The sequence below is a fragment of the Danio rerio genome, chromosome 25 (genome assembly GCF_049306965.1).
Source record: "Danio rerio strain Tuebingen ecotype United States chromosome 25, GRCz12tu, whole genome shotgun sequence".
In the NCBI taxonomy this organism is placed as follows: domain Eukaryota; kingdom Metazoa; phylum Chordata; class Actinopteri; order Cypriniformes; family Danionidae; genus Danio; species Danio rerio.
The window spans coordinates 11,170,291-11,190,376 of NC_133200.1; the positions used below are offsets into that span (position 1 = coordinate 11,170,291).

At 37.8% G+C, this 20,086-nt stretch overlaps 1 protein-coding gene across 2 annotated transcripts in view; it reads left to right on the plus strand.

The window, feature by feature from the left end:
* The window catches only part of ehf (ets homologous factor), a 101,273-nt gene that overhangs the window by 17,247 nt on the left and 63,940 nt on the right, over positions 1–20,086 (plus strand). Inside the window, exons 1-2 of one of the 2 annotated variants that reach the window (XM_073942222.1) lie at positions 14,057–14,400; positions 19,907–20,073. The gene's annotated coding sequence lies outside the window, so the exon portion shown is untranslated. Of the gene's footprint in view, positions 1–6,034; positions 6,083–14,056; positions 14,401–19,906; positions 20,074–20,086 lie in introns of those variants that run through there. The other variant, XM_073942221.1, reaches the window with a different exon arrangement.

Consider the following 20,086-nt stretch of genomic DNA (forward strand, 5'->3'; position numbering starts at 1 on the left):
ACGGGGTTTGACTTTGACAGAATGATAATAGCCTGAACTTCTAGAGAAAACTGTTTCGACGGTGAAACAAGGAATTACATTCTGTGAGCTCTTTCTTTTTTGACTCTGTCCACGGGAAGTCCTTGAGGCCTTGTGATGGAGTTGGTTTGAGATGTGTTTATTTGTGAACTTCTCAACCTTTACTCTTTGAAAACAACACTCTCTCCACCACGGGTAGATGTCTCACTTTCCGGGCAAAAGGGGCGTCCTGCTGAGCCGCCGCTGACGCCGGAGTGCTTTCATAAGGGCATGGCAAGCTAGGTCATATCCTTGATCCTCGAAACTGAGGAGTCTTTGGGGAAGCTCTTGCTAATGGCTTCAACTTGTGTGACAGAGAGAAAGACGACCCTTGACACTGATCAAGGACCAAAAAGCTACTCTAGTAGCTGTGGAAACAGTAGAACAAGGGTGTCGCCTCACAGTCCGAGAGTTCACAAATGGTGGAACCACTTGCACTGTTGACACAATTTTAACAGTGCATTATAAATGAAATTTAAGGAGCTATTCATACAGGATGCATCTTTTAAATTTCAATGTGCTACTTTTCCATTGTTTTCAGTGCATGACTGTTGCCCCTCACAATTTTTTGCAGCAACTTGCCTATGAGCACCAAGTTTTTAAGACGCCGTATCAAGGTACATAATTAAAACTTTTACACAGTGCGACTCATCAATGTCAGTTGCAAAGCACTGGACCAATCAGAAGAACTTGGAGGTGGGACAAGCATTTCAAGCTTCTGTTTTACAGTACCAAGTTGGCATTACAACCGTTTTATTTGACAGCAAAATAATCAAGAGATAGTGGCTGTCTCTCATACTGTCAAGTTCTACACCAGGGGTGACCAAACCTGTTCCTGGAGATCGACCTTCCTGCAGATTTCCGTTGCAACCCATATTAAACACACCTGCTTGTAATTATCAAGTGCTGTTCAGGGCCTAATTAATTGATTCAGGTGGGTTTGATCAGGGTTTGAGCTGATCTCTTTAGGAAGGTCGATCTCCAGGAACAGGGTTGAGCACCCCTGTTCTACACCATGCTTTTTCCTATGCTTGTTTTTCATGTTTTCTCAGACTGAATGGATATATATGCATATTTGGCATGCTGTCCAGGGAGGGGGCTCCACGTTCAGCAAGACACCCTAGTTGTGTTATTCCCCATGTCAGGATAGAGATAGAGAAATGGGTTCGAGTGCAATGTCTCCAGAAGCTCCCTTCGTCTTATGTAGGAATCAGGTTTAAAAGTGTAGGGTTGGGGTGGTGGAAGGATGCTGAAAGTCACGAGAAAATGGAGGTATGATATGCTTGACTATTTATAGGTTTTTATAGGGTTAGTCTTATGCTGATTGGATAATAGAACGATTGTCAATAACACATTAGCCTTGTCAAATCTGTTTGGGCTTCTCCTGAAATTCGTTTATAAAAGATCACTTAGACCAGGGGTGTCCAAACTTGGTCCTGAAGGGTCGTTGTCCTGCTTAGTTTAGCTCCAACTTGCTTTAACATGCCTGCCAGGAAGTTTCTAGTATATCGAGTAAAGCTGCGGTCACTTTTCTTCCCATAGACTTTCATTCATACGCATGCAAATGCATCAGACCGGAAATACAAGCTTGTGCAACAAGTTTTGCAGTTTGCTGCATTGCAAAGTTCAAGCTTGGTGAACTTTGACCTGCGAAATCGCATCACTTGACATTGTGAAACCAACTGAAGATCAAAACATGACCTCTGTGGACAGAAATTTAAAATATGGATCAATCGCTCGCTTATTTAAATGTCTAATCATCTTGTTTAATCCCGCCCCTTTTGGCAGTACCATACAGCAGAATTACGCAAGCTCATACTCTAGTGCAGTGGTCACCAAACTTGTTCCTGGAGGGCCGGTGTCCTGCACATTTTAGCTCCAACCCTAATCAAACACACCTGTACAAGCTGATCAAGGTCTTACTAGGTATACTTGAAACATCCAGGCAGGTGTGTTGAGGCAAGTTGGAGCTAAACCCTGCAGGGACACCGACCCTCCAGGACCGAGATTATTGACCCCAGCTCTTGTGTGACTGCAGCTTAAGAACTTGATTTGCCCGTTCAGGTTTGTTTGATTAAGGTTGGAGCTAAACTCTCCAGGACACCGGCCCGCCAGGACCTAGTTTGGACACCCCTGACTTAGAAAGTTGCCTAAGAGACTGTTGCCGTATGTCTTATGTTTTCTATGATGGTCCAATAGAAATCATTATAACATGCTGATTTTGTTGCCAAAAAAACAACAAAATGAAACTCTATTAAGTCTGACAACTACATAAGTGTTGAGTCGTAGCCCAAGAGTTCACAAATGGTGAAATCATTGGCAATGTTGACTCTATTGTAAAGAGTGTGTTAACAGTTATAATAAACCAATAAATAAGGAAATACAGAACATGCAGGAGAGGAAGATGTGAGAGGCAGCAACCATATTGGCACAATGAATTAAGATTCGTTTGTGTGTACATGTGTGAAATATTAGTTGGTATGCTGTTAATCTCAAGATTTTCTCACATCTTTTATGCGTGGTATGCTCAAATCGTCTCTCACCTACCATCAACAAATGAATTCTAATAATCCTTTGAAAGCTCGGCGTCTCAGTGAGGGTTCTTGTAGGAACGGGGGAGAGGCATTAGTGTGAGATGAACAAGATAATAGGGGTGGAGGAAAGGAGGGAAGGGAACTGTGTGAAAGAGAGCGCCAGGCGCTAGTGCTTTCCTGTGTTATTTGCCCTCTGATAAGCTCACAGTGCGCGCTAACCAGGACTCTTATTTTTTTTCTTTCTGCTTTCCGTTCTCTTTCGCCTTTCGTTCCCATCTCTTTCTATTACTCCCTGACTATCTCTGTCTCTCTTTCAAGTAGTATAGCAGCACTTTTCTCAGAATGTTCAATCAGAAAGAGGTAAGAAAGCAGGTGAGGGTCAGAAGGCAGGTACATGGAGTGAGTCTATTAAAGCGCGTGATTGCAATCGTCTTTGAGAATAGCCTTCTTGTGTCTCAGACTGAAATATTTCCCTTTGTGTTTCAGTGTTGAAAGCCTGATATCAGTGCGTGTGCTTTTGAATGGCTGCATTCGCACAGATATAGCATGAAAGAAGTTTGAAGTTTGAGAAGAAAGAAAGAGGAAAACAGAAGTGGTATTCAAATATTAGCATTGCTAATTCAAGCGGTAACCAAAATAACAGCTAAAATGTAAAATAAGTCAAAACTTATTGAAGATAGGACTCTTCCATTAGCATATTTTTCCGACAGTCTTTTTTCATGTTGTAACCTCTACTGATCAGGACTCTGAATTTCTCAACTTTCTGGATAATTGTAATAGTAAATGCTGGTAATCGGGAACAGACTGCATATGGTTTAAATGCTAAGAGGGACCCACAGTAAAGTCCATCTCTTAAATGCAGTTTACCTAAGATTCCTCTTCCAATTAAAATTCATAAAAGTGTACCTCTTGAACAGTGCTTAATTTGTAAATTGCCAGGTCCGGGGACAGATCGGTGCAACGGATCTGGCCTGTTACCAGGGGAGGGAGAAGTGTTGCAGACGAAAGAGCTGGAGGGTGGGGGACTTGTTGCAAATGAATAATAAGAGCAGGGGGGCAGGGTGTGTTGGACGAAAGTGAAGAGGGTTGGGGAGTCACGGAAGAAAGTGAAGAGAGTCTGAAGAGGGGGATTGGCAAAATGATCTGCTCTTGAAGTAACTACCTAGAGGTATTTTGTGGGCACCTAATAGGCCTATATTACTATTTTTTTTTTAAAGCAGTTTTATTTTTATTTTAGCAGTAAGTATCATATATTATTTTAAACAGGAGAACCTGAAGTTTCAATCTGTATAATTTAAAGGTCAAGTCTAAAATATTTTTTGGTCCAAAAACATATGAACAGACAGAAAATATTCCAGAATTATCCAGAAACGATTTTTTTTAAAAAGTGGCATGTTCTAGTTATTACAAACAAAACCATATGAAGTTTGTTTTTCTTTCTTTAGAAATACATGTTATGATGTTTTATACTTCCAAAACAAATTTTGTCTACATCCACCATTCCCTGAGCAAGTTATAGCAATTTATTTCAATGTTATTCCAAGGCGTTTTTCAATGGGGGAAAAAAATGCATTTGCTTACTGACAATGTATTTGCCCAAAAGTTCTGGGAATGAACTAAACAGAAAAAAAATGTTCCAAATAACAGAACACTGAAGCAAATTTGACTTTTTCCAAATAATAATCTGGGCATGGAGGAGGGACAATGCATCAATGTATCATGTCTGGTTTGTCCGGAGAGACAAGTGACGAGCGTTCCTTTGTCAAATCAGCGTTGTCAAAATTTGATGACGTAACCACACTGATTCCGGAGCCTCTGAAAGTCCGTTGTCCTTTATGCCAATCTTTGAATTGTATGGATTGGATCAGCGGATCAAAAGTTATTAAACATTTAAGAGCAATACTTATTTATAGCCGCGGGCGGCTGTCTCGGTCTTTAAGGGTTAAAGTGCAAATGTGTACCCAGCAGACACCTTGATACCAAAACGATCCAAAGCCTGTCAAACTTGATACAAAATCCGCCACATCACCCTCTAGCCTAAGACCAGTTACTCACTGAAGCTAAGCAGAGCTGAGCCTGGATGGGAGACCACATGGTTACTAAACTACAGTAGGTTGCTGTTAGAAGTGGTGTTAGTGAGGCCATCAGGGGCGCTCAATCTATGATCTGTGTGAGTCCTAATGCCCCAGTATAGTGAAGGGGACACCATACTATCATTGAGCACGCTAAACCAAGGTCCTGACTCCCTATGGTCATTCAAAATCCTATGGCACTTCACGTAAAGGGTGTCCAGGCCAAATTCCCTCCATTGGCCCTTAGCCATCATGGCTTCCCAATCATCCCCATCCACTGAATAGGATCTATCACTGTCTCTCCACTCCACCAATAGCTGGTTGGTAGTGAGCACACTTGTTTTGTTGTCCTGTGGCTGCCGTCACATCATCCAATTGGATGCTGCACACTGCTGGATGCTGAGGGGGGTTTGGAGAGACCCCCCTCATGATTGTGAAGTGCGTTGCCTTTATGTACATACAAAATCCAGTGTAAATTTGTATTCTGGACTTGAATCTTTCAGATGAATACAACTTTTTTTATACTATAATACTTTTTGTGGTGGTCAAATGGGATACAATGTGGGGATGTCAAGGTTTTAACAATTCATGATGTCAATTTAATGTTGTTTTGACATCAAGGCGCCTGCTGGGTACCTTTAGCTTTTCAATTCACCTATAGTGCATGTCTTTGGACTGTTGGGGAAACCGGAGCACCCTGAGGAAACCAACGCGAACAAAGGGAGAACATGCATACTCCACACAGAAATGCCAACTGATCCAGCCAAGGCTTGAACCAGCGACGTTCTTACTGTGAGGTGATCATGATAACCACTGCGCCACCTTGACACTAACATTGATGATATCACCACTAATGAAAAGAACCTTAAATTTGCACCTTAAAAAGTAGTAGTAGTAATTATTACTAATATTATGGGGCAGAGGTGTAATGGTGGGGAGTTCAAGGAGGGCTGCACACTGCCACCATTTACATAATAGAAGCAAACCCCACAACCAAGTTTTAAAAGCAAGTTTTTACTAAAGAGGAACCCAAAGAGTCCAGAAACCCTAGCTACGCCATTACCCACAGATGCTGTTTTCTGTACAATTACCAGTAACGTCATTAACAGCACTGGTTGTCATGGTAAAGCACAGGCTGTAATTGTTGTTTCAATGATTTTTACATCCATTAATGCCAGGTCAAGGGGCCGTTTGTCCTCCAGCCCCTGAAGACTTCATCAGTGAGGCTTTGATGATGCATTAGCCAAATCTCATATGAGGATTTCAGCCCCTCCAGGACGCTCCGGCTAATCCATATGAATTTCCATCTGTTCATATTCTAGATCGGTCCCCGATTTGATGTTTTTTTCTTTCTTTCTCTCTCTCCTGCAGGTGAGAGAGGCGAATGGAAACTGAGAAAATAGCCAGGATTAAGTTGAGGTAATGGCACTCGCGCTCTGCCTTTTGTGTGCTCAGCATCTGCAATTTTTTTTCCAGGATGCCATACAGGGCAAGTTAATTTTTCATTGCGCCACGAAAGGGGAATAAGATAGAGGGAGTGGAATAAAATAGAGAGGAGCTTCTTTCTCTCTTCCTTTAGATACTCATTTCACCATCTGATTGGTTTCAGCCAATCAGCTAGGCGCGATTTGGCCCGGTAATGAGGTGTGCTGAGCGAATGAGCTGTGGTGGCGTGAGCAGCTTATGCCGTGCTGAAGGATAACTGATAGTCACCCCTCCTTCCTCGCTTTCTTCCAGCCCTGCATGCGCATGTGTGTACGTATGGCCTATTTTTATGTGTTCAGCAGCTCAATATTCCTTCTCATAAAGCGCTGAATGGATAGTTGAAGTGCGTATTAGATTAGGAGTCAGCTTTATGGATGAATAAGGTATGCAAAAAACAGCAGGGATCGCAGCAGAACTACTTAACTTTGGAAAGGTCAGGGGCCGCAAGGCAGGATGTCTTATCTTATATATTACAGTAGATATTATGATCTGAAAAATTCAACTCAACGTGATTTTATTGCACAGTAGTGGCAGTTTTTGAAAGGGCTTCAGAAGCGAAAGGTACTTAAATTGCATGTTTATTCATTTTTATTGTATTTGCGGCTTTATTAGAAGATTATCTATAACAAATATGTCTGATGTGAGTTCAGAAGCTACCCATAGCAATTTGTTAAAGCAGGGCTATTCAATTAGTTTGTCATGGGGGCCAGTTCATGAAAAGCATCCCAAATGAGGGGCCGGAGAGATATTACTTGCAATATGAGTGATAACACAACTGCATATTAGAGTCCATATGCTGTATTTTTGCTCCTTACGACACCCACGTTGGCTTTTTCTACATTAGAATATTAATATGTTGTATTTTGAAACTACATAACATCACTGCATTGTACAATGTGGCTTTTTTACAAACATATTCAAATGTTGTATTTCGAAGCACAACAAAATCAGTGTATTGCTCAAGTAGGCTTTATCTACATTCAAATACATTCATATGTTATGTTTTAAACTGCGTAACAATTAGGGATGCAACGATTATAGATTTTGGTACTACGGTTATAGTCTGACGAATAATCATAGTTTTACGGTTATCATGATTATTTCGCATTTATTGAATTCAAAACAGTTTAGAAAATTAAAAGAAAACTGTTTATATTTTAAAGTGTTGTTTATTGCTGCTCAGTAACCAAATACAGCACAAAATATTTATAAAAAACAAATAGTCCATTTCACTCGTAAATAATTCACTCGACTTGTAAAATGTTTTTGATTTAAATATGAGTGATAATTTTACAATGAAAAAAAATGACAGAACAATGAATAAATCAACAAAATAACAATGAATAAAACATCTTATTTGTCTAATGTTAATTTAAGCTATATAATAGTTAAGAATTTAAATGAACTGTTATGTATCTGTGTTCATACATACATAATCGTTTTAATCATTTGTAATAATTCGTCTAACGTATCTTTCGTTTACATTGCACTAAAAGCCACGCACAACTCTCACCACCACAGCGTGAGATAATTTCAACTGTGTACGCCTGGAGGGCGCGAGTGCGTCGGTTTGCTTGTGAGCCGTGCGCGCACTACTCTCAATATGCACACGTCTCCATTGGAAATAATGAACTTGTTAGCACAATGAACAAAAGTTTTTTGGTTTTGTAATCTGTTTGAAATGAACGCAAGGTACAGTCCGTTCTGTCAAATGCACATGAAATGACAGCAGCAATTACTCAAATGCCCACAAACTTGTAAACAAAGAGTCGCTGTCAATTCTGAAGGAGATTCGCCATCAAGACCAAGTTGTGAATTACTTCAGAAGACCAGCATGATCAGATGAGCATTATCCAGAGGATGATAATGTGTAGATCCAGCCTGATCTCAAGAGGAAACGTAAGTATTTTACGTTTTGTCAGTTTAGTGGCTAATTTGTACAAATTTGCACGATTTCAGTCGTATGAAAATGTTTGATTTAAAAAAGGAGGCGTGGCACCTAACCCCAACCATCATTGGGTAATGAGCGAATCGTACTAAATTTTACGAATTAGATCGTACAGTTTCATACGAATTAGCCACTAAATCAAAAAGTTTTTAATTGCCGTGAGATCGGCCATAAATGAAGTTGGTGTCATGATCACCGGTGTCTGTTTTTTTATTCTATTTCTTTTTTTTTTACATGTTTAGAAATGAAACTTTTGAGACAGTTGTTGTTTGATTTTATTAGTGTTCCAAATATGTAATGTAGTGTAAGCTTGGCAAACTGTTTTTGGATGAGACTTGCGTCAGTCCTTTAAACACCCAACAATGGATTTGAGATTTGAGAAGGAAGATTATTACTATTATTATTATTATAAATTATTTAATATTATTTGTATAATGAATATGATTTATGAACCAGCCAATTATGCAAAGATCATGAAAAAAATCACGAAAAAACAGTCAATGTGTTTTTTTCCAAATATTCCAAATGTCATTTCCACCACTTTTCCAGAATGTTTTCAAACCAAGTTACATAATTTGAGATCCTGTGCCAAACGTCTTGCAGCTTCCCTCATTTTTAATAGCTTCTGTTAAATGCGTGAATGTAAATGAGATTAACAAATTAACACTTCATAAAAAATAAAAAATCCTCCTATACTTAGTATCTATGTATCCACTGCCTGAAAACTTCCATTAAAGCGGGGACAATTGTTACCACTCTCTCGCTCTCCCTGTTTTTTTTTCAGATGCTTTTGTCCAATTGACCAGATAATTATATAAAGGAACTGTTTGTGCTCATAGAATTACGTTCTATAGCAGTTTTTTTTTAAGAGAAGATTGTTTCTACAGGTGGTTTGTCAAGCCCACTCACCTGTCTGAACTTCACTTGGAGAATTTGATGTTTCCCCATTCGACAGAATGCCTGAGCATATTGCCTGAAAGGCATTTCAAAGACAGCCGCCTAATGACTTGCCGTAAGGAACTTTGGTTCAATCTTACTCCTTAAACAAAAAATATTACCACAGTAAATCTTTGTTTTTTGTATATACCACAAGTGTGCAAGTGTTTATTAACCAGGTCACCAGTAATTGATTAATCAGACAGCAAACAAATCCTACAATCTCCAAAACAAGCTTCTCAAATTGTTGGGTGTTTAAAGGACTGACGCAAGTCTCATCCAGGGCACGAAAGCTCATCTAAACCGTGATCTCTCGATCTCAAAGGTGGCGTGTTGAATTTTTCACAATCAGCCCCCACCGCAAACAACAAAAAAAAAGACTCCAAATCTGTGCTGAGACAAATCCCAGTCAAGTGGAAGAGTCCTGCTTTGATGTGGTGGATAACTAGAGAAAACTCTGCCAGCCCTTCTGCCTCACAATTTTTCTTTTAACCGAGAAGCTACATTCAAAAGAGCTCTCCAAGAAAAGCAAGAGAGGCTGGGAGGTTGTTCGCTCCTCCAAGTGTGTGTGTTGGTCTGGGATGCCACACAGATGGCACTGACCACAGGGACCGGATAAAAGAGCCAGATTAGGAATGGCTGCAGAGACCCTGCTGGGTTGTTGGTCGAGCTTTCCATCGCTCTGTTTTTTTTTTTTTTCTAGTCTTGTTTGTAGGTTGGTAGGCTCCAGTTTGCAACTCTCTCTCTCTCTCTCTCTCTCTCTCTCTCTCTCTCTCTCTCTCTCTCTCTCTCAAGCCCATTTATTGCCATTTTACAGCTCATTTGGGTCCAAGCGAGCAGCATGCCAGCACCTTCTCCCAGCTCTCAGTGACCCACTTTCGGTTCAAAACCCTCAAAAGAAGGGCAGATGAATTTGACCATGTCTGTTATTTAAGGTTACAAACTTGCGCCAAACTGCGGGCTATCTCTGGTTCGCATTCGTAATCTCGTTGGCTTGGAGAGAAAGGTATCGGTCATGGTGACTAAACAACAGGGAAGTATTAAATGTTCAGTTTTTTTACGCACATACAAATTCACACGAAATCCGATGCCAGGTTTGCTGGAAAAAGTTCAGTTGCCTGAAAGGATTGTTCGGTATCCAGACAATTAAATGTCATGTTGTTGCAGCATTATATTGTGGATTGCATTATCACAATATTTTGGTGTGAAGGAGCATGCAATGCATTGTTTAAGTTGTTTCCGAAGCCAGAAATTCAGATTTGATTGGAGACGGATTTTAGAGAGACGTGTCTGGAAGGAAATGCTAGTCCCTTGGGTTAAATATTGTTTTGTTTGGGTTTAGTTTTTCTAAATGAAACTTTTTTTACAGTCCCAGAAGCTTACAAAATTATACATACAGTCCTAAAAGCAATCATTTTACGTATTTTTTTAATTATTAAAATATTATAAGTTAAACGACTAAACTTATTTAGTTAAGTCATGTACCTGTACTTAATATGATTAAATACGCGGCATCAGTTGTCTATGTAAAACAATGTCAAGTGTATTGTCCCTGTTAAATAAAATAAATAAAATAAAATAAATAATCAGTTATTTATTGATATATTTATTATAGATATAACTGAGTTGATATTTTAATTCTGTTTAATCGTTTTGGGTTTTATTTTAGTTTGTTCATTTATTTATTTATTTTTTTTTTGCCATCTTCAGTCATCAGAACTTTGAATCGCAAACAGATTAATTTCAAATTCATTTATACTTACTCCCAGGTCCATTTATTTATTTATATATTATTATATTTAGCATTTACATTGAATATTTATCATTGATATTTATATTGAAATTTATCATTTATAACGCAGTTTATATCAAAGTTGATGATTATCGTTTATATCGAAGTTAATGTTTATCGTTTATATAGAATATTGTTTATATTTATATTGAAATGTATCGTTTATATCACCTTTTATTGTTGAAATTGATATTTATAGTTTATATTGAATATTTATTGTTTATATTGATTATATTTATATTGAAATTTAGCATTTATTTTGCCATTTATATCAAAGTTGATATTTATCGTTTATACTGAATATTTATTGTTTATATTTTTATTGTAATTTATCATTTATATCACTGTTCATTTCGAAGTTGACATTTTTTGTTTATATCGAATACCTATCGTTTATATCATTTATATTTATATCGAAATTTATTGTTTATATCACCTTTTATATCAAAGTTGATATTTATCGCTTATAACAAATATTTATTGTTTATATTTATATTAAATATTTATTGTTTGTATAATTTATATTTATATTGAAAATTATTGTTTATCACTGTTTATATCGAAATTGCTATTTATCGTTTAAATCATTTATATTTAATTTTATTGTATATCGCTGTTTATATCAATGTTGATATATATCGTTTATATAGAATATTTATCATTTATATTGTTTGTATTTATATTGCAATTTGTCATTTATATCGCCATTTATTTCAAATTTGATATTTATTTTTAATATTGAATATTTATTGTTTATAACATTTATATTTATATTGAAATTTATCATTCATATCACCATTTATATCGAAGTTGATAATAAGCACCATGTGTTTCGTAACACCTAATTTTTACGAGGTGGGTCATTAGCCCAACGCTCAACCCCCAACCTGGAAGACCAGGACATTCACACATACACCATAAACAATTTAGTTTACCCAGTTCACCTATAGTGCATGTCTTTGGACTTGTCAATAAAGGGGACACTTAAACAACACCCTTTATTTTATGAGCGGTGTGTATATATATAAGATTATTACTATTATTATTATTACATATTATTTAATATTATTTACATAATGAATATGATTTATGAACCAGCCTGCAATTTTCAAATTATGCAAAGATCATGAAAAAAAATCACGAAAAGACAGTCAATGTTTTTTTTTCCAAGTATTCCAAATGTCATTTCCACCACTTTTCCAGAATGTTATCAAACCAAGTTACATAATTTGAGATCCTGTGCCAATCGTCTTGCAGTTTCCCTCATTTTTAATCGCTTCTGTTAAATGCGTGAATGTAAATGAGAATAACAAATTAACACTTCATAAAAAATAAAAATCCTCCTATACTTAGTATCTATGTATCCACTGCCTGAAAACTTCCATTAAAGCGGGGACAATTTTTACCACTCTCTCGCTCTCCCTCTTTTTTTTTCAGATGCTTTTGTCCAATTGACCAGATAATTATATAAAGGAACTGATTGTGCTCATAGAATTACGTTCTATAGGAGTTTTTTTAAGAGAAGATTGTTTCTACAGGTGGTTTGTCAAGCCCACTCACCTCTCTGAACTTTCCTTCATAAATGCATATATGTTTTTTTTTTTTTTTTTTTTTGGTTGGGGGTGGGTTGATGTTGAGCGATCATAAGAATTTCTCTCTTTCCAGCTTTTCATGCCTCCCCGGCTCTTCTCACAGGCTGATTTAAGAGCCGGCATTACGGTGCAGGAGATGAAATTATTTCATTCCTCTCCTCCAGCGCTCTTGATGGGCTCCCCTGCCGCTTCAGAGACACGTGGGGAAAGAGACGTGTCCTGCGTGAGAAGCAGATCTAGCTTTCTAACACGCGCTTGACCCTCCGTTCCTGCGGCAGAGCGAGCGAACGCTTTCAGCATCAAATGATTAGTGATCTGGAGCCCCAGAGGCCTGGCACTGAGCTCGGTATACGCTCAATTTTCTGCCATCAGCGAACAGTTAATGTTAGCCCGAGTAGCGGCACACACAATGGGACAAGGCGAGCTTCTATTCCATTTTAAAAGGCGACTTTGATGCGAGAGCTGAATTACATTATCGAAACTGGCCCCAAGTGTTTTGTCAGAAGTGATAATAGGCTGTTTTGTTTTGTTTTTGTTGCTTAATTATGTTGCCTTCATTGAGATTAATTTGTATGTACCAATTTTCACTGGGATAATATTTGTGTGTATAAATATATACAGTATTCCAGCATATGTTTTAAACAATGGATGCCTTTCCAGCCACAACACAGTACTGGGAAACACCCATACACACTCATTCAGACATACACTACAGCCAATATATATATATATATCTTTTTGGTCACACTTTACAATAAGGTTTGTTAGTTAATTTTAAGTAATGCATTTACTAACATGAACAAACATTGAACAATTCATTCACTACAGTATATATTCATGTTAATAAACGTTAGTTAATGAAAATACAGTAGTTCATTGTTAGTTCATGTTAACTCATGGTGCATTAACTAATGTTAACAAGCATGGACTTGAATGTTAATAATGCATTAGTAAATGTTCAATTATGATTAATAAATGCTGTACATGTGTTGTTCATGATTAGTTCATGTTAGTAAATGCATCAACTAATGAACCTTATTGTAAAGTGTTACCATATTTTTTTTATTAATGTAAGGGTAACAATAACAACATCATACAAATATGTTAGAAAGAGTATACAGATGTTTTACAGAGGAGTAAAGCATCAAATAAGCACATACAAGAGAAAATGTCCCAACAACCAGCATTTTTCAAAATATCTTCTTTTCTGTTCAAAATAAAGAAAGTCAAATTGGTTTTTAAACAAGTGAAAGAAAGAAACAGTAATTCTGGCTGAACTATCCCTTTAAGGTGCGCTATTAACAACTTTGTCCTTATAGCTTTGAATCAACTACATGACATGAGACATGGCTTACTTTTATACAGATGAACAGCCCCTGAATATTATTATTATAAAAAGGCTCTCATTTTTGCATTATCTCTTCATTTGTGTTCCGCAGACAGAAAATCAGGTTTGTGGTGACATGAGGTGTGCAGATAATGGCACAATTTCATTTTTCGCGGGGTGAACCGTCTCTCAATTGTTCGTATTCGAAATCTTGATGATAATAGAGCTCCCCCATTCCATAATATATGAAGGAAACGAGCAGTGGGATGTTGAAATTTTATTTCTGAAAGCAGCATCTAGTACTGCAGCTCTGTGTATTTCTATCCATCAACCTCGCGTTCCTCCTAAAATCCTAGTTGTAAATGTTTGAGGAGTGTATGGCGGCTCTCTTGAGCTTATTCTCTAGTACAGTAGATTCTGTCCATGCTCGATCACTAAAGTCCCTGTTTCCTCAATATATCCCTCTTTTGCGCACATAAATGCATGTTTCTCAGGGCTTTTTCTATCGTTATTCTGTGGACGGATCGTATTAGAGATGCACCTCCATGCTCGTGACTCAAAGGGAGCGATCTGACCCCGGCAAGAGCTGCTGAATTATGGAGACCACCAATGAAGTTTGTTCGCCTTTGATCCAATTCAGCGCTGCTTTTCTCTCAGGTAAGACTGTTAGAGGTGTTTAAGTCGCTCTTTAAAGTATTGTGATAAAATGACAATGTGGTATTATGATCATTTTAGCACTATTCCCACCACTTGGTAGCGATTTCCTATTTTCACCACCTACCAGTCAATACATATGATTTTGCTGCTTGTCCAAACTGCGCTGAAACAACACAATTATAATGATTTTTTTGGGGACAACCTAATTGTTTTATGTTTAGTCCACTTAAATTTGTTAACATTGCCAATAAGTGTTGGGACAACATGATTGCATTGTGTGAGACCAACACAATCTCAAGGCAATTCGTAACTTTTTTGATTTAGTGGCTATTTCGTATGAATTCGTAGAATCTAATTCGTACAATTTAGTACGATTTGCTCATATCCCAATGACGGTTGGGTTTAGGGGTGGGGTTAGGTGCCACACCTCCTTTTTAAAATCGTACATTTTCATATGAATTAGCCATTAAACTGGCAAAACGTAAATTACGTAAATTACTGCGGAATGAACAGCCAACTTATCCAGTATATGTTTTACGCAGCGAATGCCCTTCCAAATGCAACCCAGCAAACTCCGTGCAAACTAGGGTTAGGTATCGTTTGTTTTTTCTTGATACTGGTGCTTTTCGATAATTTTTTATCGATAATTCTGCGATTCTTTTTGTATTTCTCTTAATTCACACTTTATTTCTCATAATTGCAAGTTTAAAGGTTTTTCCGCAATTCAGATTTTATTGAAAGTTCAAAAATTTTAAAGGGCCATGAAACCCCCTCGTTTCAGCAGTGTGTTTTCACACCTCTACTTTGGAAAAAGTCAGAAAAGTGGGCGTGTCCAGCTCTGTTTAGGGGGGAGTGTCGGAGGAAGAAAAGCGGCTTGGTATGGGAGTGTCTATTTGGGCGCGCTGAATTTCAGAGTCAAAACACACAACCACAGCGGACAATGTGACTGTGTTTACATGGACATCTGTAGTCGAATTATTTGCCAAATTATTAAATGGTGGACTTTAACTGCAGTTTGGCTCTTTCATTCAGGGAATTCATTCATGCCCCTCCCGATAAACGTAATATTTGATTCGAGGCGCTGCTCTAAGCGTGTATTTTTCATGCAATGTTTGATACCGCACGGCGAATGAGAGAAAAAAAAACTCAGCATTTCCCGGAAACTTAGATGCACATGGCAGGTAGCGTCAGAAAGCCGCGTGTGTTATTCCGGTCACAAAATCCAACACGAGGTTATAGTTTGGTTGTAACTGTTAGTGCTAACTATTGCACTCGGTGCAATAGTTTGTTTGACATGAATAAAATACGAACTGAATAAACAAAGAGCACTGGTCGCTCACTTACCAAATATGTAGAGACAGGACAATCACCAGCAACTAGAGCCGCGTCTTTATTTAGAGGAGACTACAATCTGGATCTCAGCGTTTGCAGATGAGAACAGCTCTCAGGTAAACAATGTTCCTCCTTAGACACGTAAGTTATTGTTGTCGCGCGTCGCGTACACTTATTCATCCACGCGTGAGTCTGCGCTCTCACAGAGACAAAATGAAAACGAAACTTAACTGCAGCAAACTATAAAAGCAACACTTCACGCTTGTTTTGCCAACACAACGTGGCGTCTTTGCCGTCTACACTGTGACAGTAATGAATATTAATGAAGTTGCACAATAGAGCGCGCTGATTGGTTTGAACCAAGCCTTACTCATGCATTAATGCAACACACTGTAAGACGGAATAAGACTCACTCTGGCACAGACGCCCAGTCTGCACGCTGGAATACAGGCTATTATGTCATGACCGTGACGCAGCTTCAAAAATTCGTTTCAAACAGGAAGTACGAATTTGCTTGAAATAACGCAAAAACAACCAATTTACACTTTTTAGTGAAATATAGGTGTCCTAATAGTGTTTTTAGCAGTGTGGGACACATATACGACTGTCAACAGCTCAAAAAATGTGTTTTGGTGTTTCGTGACCCTTTAAGACATTAAGTTAAAAATATATAAATGAAAAAGAAAGAATTGCAAGATAAGCTCTGAATTCTGTGAATAGGCCAAAATGGTCACAGATTTGCAACTCATTTTTAATCATGTTTTTTAATGGAACAGAATGGATCACACTTTGCACTTTCAGCTCTCAAAGCAGGTCAATTTTCTTTTATAGAGGCCACAAAACATGTCTAAAAGGGACTCGGGTTTCTCTCTCGAGTAGAACTGATAGATGTGCATTGCTCTTTAATGTATGATGTGATATTATGATAATTTTACCACTACGCCTACCACTTTATAGTGATTTCCACTCTAACCTGCTCATTTTACACCCATTTGAATGACCAAGGTTGAGATGTGTCTTTATCTGCACATTATGTGTGTATCTATTTAATGGTCACAAAAAAAATGCAAGTTTCTAAATGCATGTCATTCGTCCCGTATTAGTTATGCAGTGTGATAGGTCGGCTTGGAGTTATCCTCCTTGATTTCCACTGTTTCTCTCTACCACGCAGTGGAAAATGACACATCAAGCTAAGCAGTAATGACCCGTATTTTGGCTTTTGGGGCGTTTAGGAAAATTGCTTCTATCCTGTTCGATTTCTAGCCACATGATGTCAGGTGTATGAGAGTGAAATTTGAAAGGAAAAAGTCACACGTGAGACATATTATGAAATATTGCTGCCGGTAATGAGATTAAATGAAGGAAAATAGAGTAATTTTACAAATCTCAAGCTGTGGTGTAAGACTTGTTCGAGTCTGCAAGGAAGTTTTAACGTTTTTTATCTTGACAATGGCATTGGCGAATTTATAAAATATTGTAACATTATAAGAGTACTGGAGTATGTTTTACATAAAAAAATCTTATCAGTCTTAAAATTTCACATTTTATTAAATTAATGTACATTTGATTAATGTTATTTATAAGGTGCTGTATTGACCTTATTCTAAAATGCGGAAGTGCGCCTGTTTTTGCGATTGTCTTAGAACTTCCGTTCCAGTCGCCTATGGGAGAAATGACAAGGAATAATAAATGACAGAAAACGGTCAAACTACTTGCTCTACAAACAAATGTTTGCATGACTATACAGACCCAAGTAGAATAATATAACAAGGAAATATCAGTTTGCAACATCAAACCGCGAAACGAGCAGTTTTTAATGTCTAAAAATGAATGGAAGTGAATGAGACCGGAAGTACCAAAAATATTCAAATGGCAGCGCCCGCTTGTCTGCGGAGAATAAGGTCAATAGGCTTTAAATCAAAATTTGCTTATCAACACATACATAAAGCATGTGCATATACACCTATAAATTACTCGCATGAACACCTATACTATTGGATGTTCAAAACATTATATATGAAACTTGCGTATATTTATAAACTTGACGCATCCATACACATGCATGCATATAAACTTCATCCTTGCATAAACACCAACATTAACACACACAAACATATAAACTTGCTGCATGCAAACATACCTCTACACACTCACATACTCATATAAACTCGATCCTTGCGTAAACACCCGCACATACACAAACTCGCTGCATGCAAACACCTTTACACACGCACATACATATAAATGTAAGTATAATGTATAAATGTGTGCATAAACACCCAAATAACACTTGTGCAAACATACAAAGTAAAATTCAGAAACGTATATACAATTAGTTGTGTGTATACATATATGCAAGTGATTTCATGTGTATATGCATGAATTCTCAGTGTGAAAGGAAGTAATTTCAGTTTAAAAGGAAGCAGATTAATTTCAGCGTAAAAGTCCTTTCAGCATAAAACAACAGCTGATTCGTGGGGTTAACTTGACCAACGTTATAAACAGAGATTTTTAATCAGCGTTTTCATTTGTATATGCTGAATATTTAACAATCAAATTGGTACCAAAATCTTGAAATTATAACAACTACATCGTAAAAACATGTAAAATGCATAATAATTATAATAATAAACAAAAAAGAAGAAGGGTATAGGCTTAATTTGCAATAGAAAAGAGAAGTTTATGAGTATACAGTATTCATAGTTCTGGTTGCTTTTCAACTTAAATGTCCATTAAGGGTTCTATCTGTCCATTTTATATATTTGTGTATGTAAAATCATAATTAAATTAAAAGGTTTAACATTAAAATATTTCTTACATATTTTAAATAGTTTATACACTAATATTTTTGACTGTTTTATATAACATTTGATCAATATTTAACAGATTTAATACCACCATTAATCACATTCTTTCTATTTCATAAGCTTGGCAATAACCCGATTCATGATAAATACTGTATGTTTGTGAATTTTATTTTATATTCTCGCGCAAGTGTTATTTGGGTGTTTATACAAGCATTGAGTTTAGGCATTGAGGCCATATATGCCAGTGTAGGTGTATTTGCATGCAGCGAGTTTGTGTATGTGCGTGTGCTGCTGTGGGTGTTTATGCAAGGATCGAGTTTATATGTATATGTGATTTAATGGCTCATCATCAATTATACATTGCTTAATATCGACTTTTATGCATCCAAAGAAGTAACGAAGCGAATAATGCTATTCGCGCGTCAATAGACGCATGAACATTTGAGTTTACTCGCTTTATTTGACCATCAAAATTCGCTTCATTCACGCATCAAATTCACTACAGAAAAAAAACGCGGGTTCGCGTCATGGGCAGGGCTTCTGTCTGCCTGGTGACTGTAGCTTCGTTGCTAAATGGCTAACATGGATTTTATTGAGAAAATAACTGTGTTTATGTGCCTTTTGAAAGCTGAAAAACAGTGTTGATTCGTTTGAAGCCGAGTCTGAGTCCACAAGATCCTTTCAGAAGTGCACCCAGCTCTGTGAGCTCATAAACTCCTCCAGAAACTTAACCTGGATGATGGAAGCATTTAGCAGTGCTTTTGACTGAGCCGAGCCCAGTTTGATGAACTGTTGTCGGTCTAGGCAGGAGGATTTTCCCACAGGACACCAACAACAGGTGCTAAGTCATAATCACGCCCCCACAAGAGCAAGCTCATGATTGGTTAACACGTCAAATGCGCCATTCGTGCCACGCAATTTGCGTCATTTGCGACATCCCATTCGCGGGAATTGTGCTACAGGATGTCTTTTCGCGCCTTTGCATTGACATAACATGTAAATTACTTGCGCTTGATGCTTCTTCCGCATCTGTTGAGAACACAGCAAAAGATGGTGGCAGGACAGACCTAGGACAGAGTAAAATAATAAACGGTCACTGTTTGCTGTGCAATATTTTCCCATAATTAAATGGGAAACCCACATGAACACGGGGAGAACATGCAAACTGCACACAGAAACGGCAACTTAGCTAGCGACTTTCTTGCTGTGAGACGACAGTGCTAGCCACTACACCCCATCATCAACTATTCCTTACATAATATCGACTTTTATGCATCGGAAGAAGTAACGAAGAGCGAGAGATGACGACAGGCGGCTGACAGACCCGTTCAGCCACTTCTCTCTCTGCATGTGTGTCTTTCTAATAGGTTATCCAGGGACTGCTGGATGACAGTTGCGAGTTGAAGGTGACCACAGTCGAAAAACTCGTACAGTCACCGCCACCATGGACCCAATTAAACCATCCGCTGACCCCGAGACGCCACACTCCTCGATCCCGTCCTGAGACGCCTCTCCGTGTCTGTATTTGTCGCAGGTACAAATGAAGT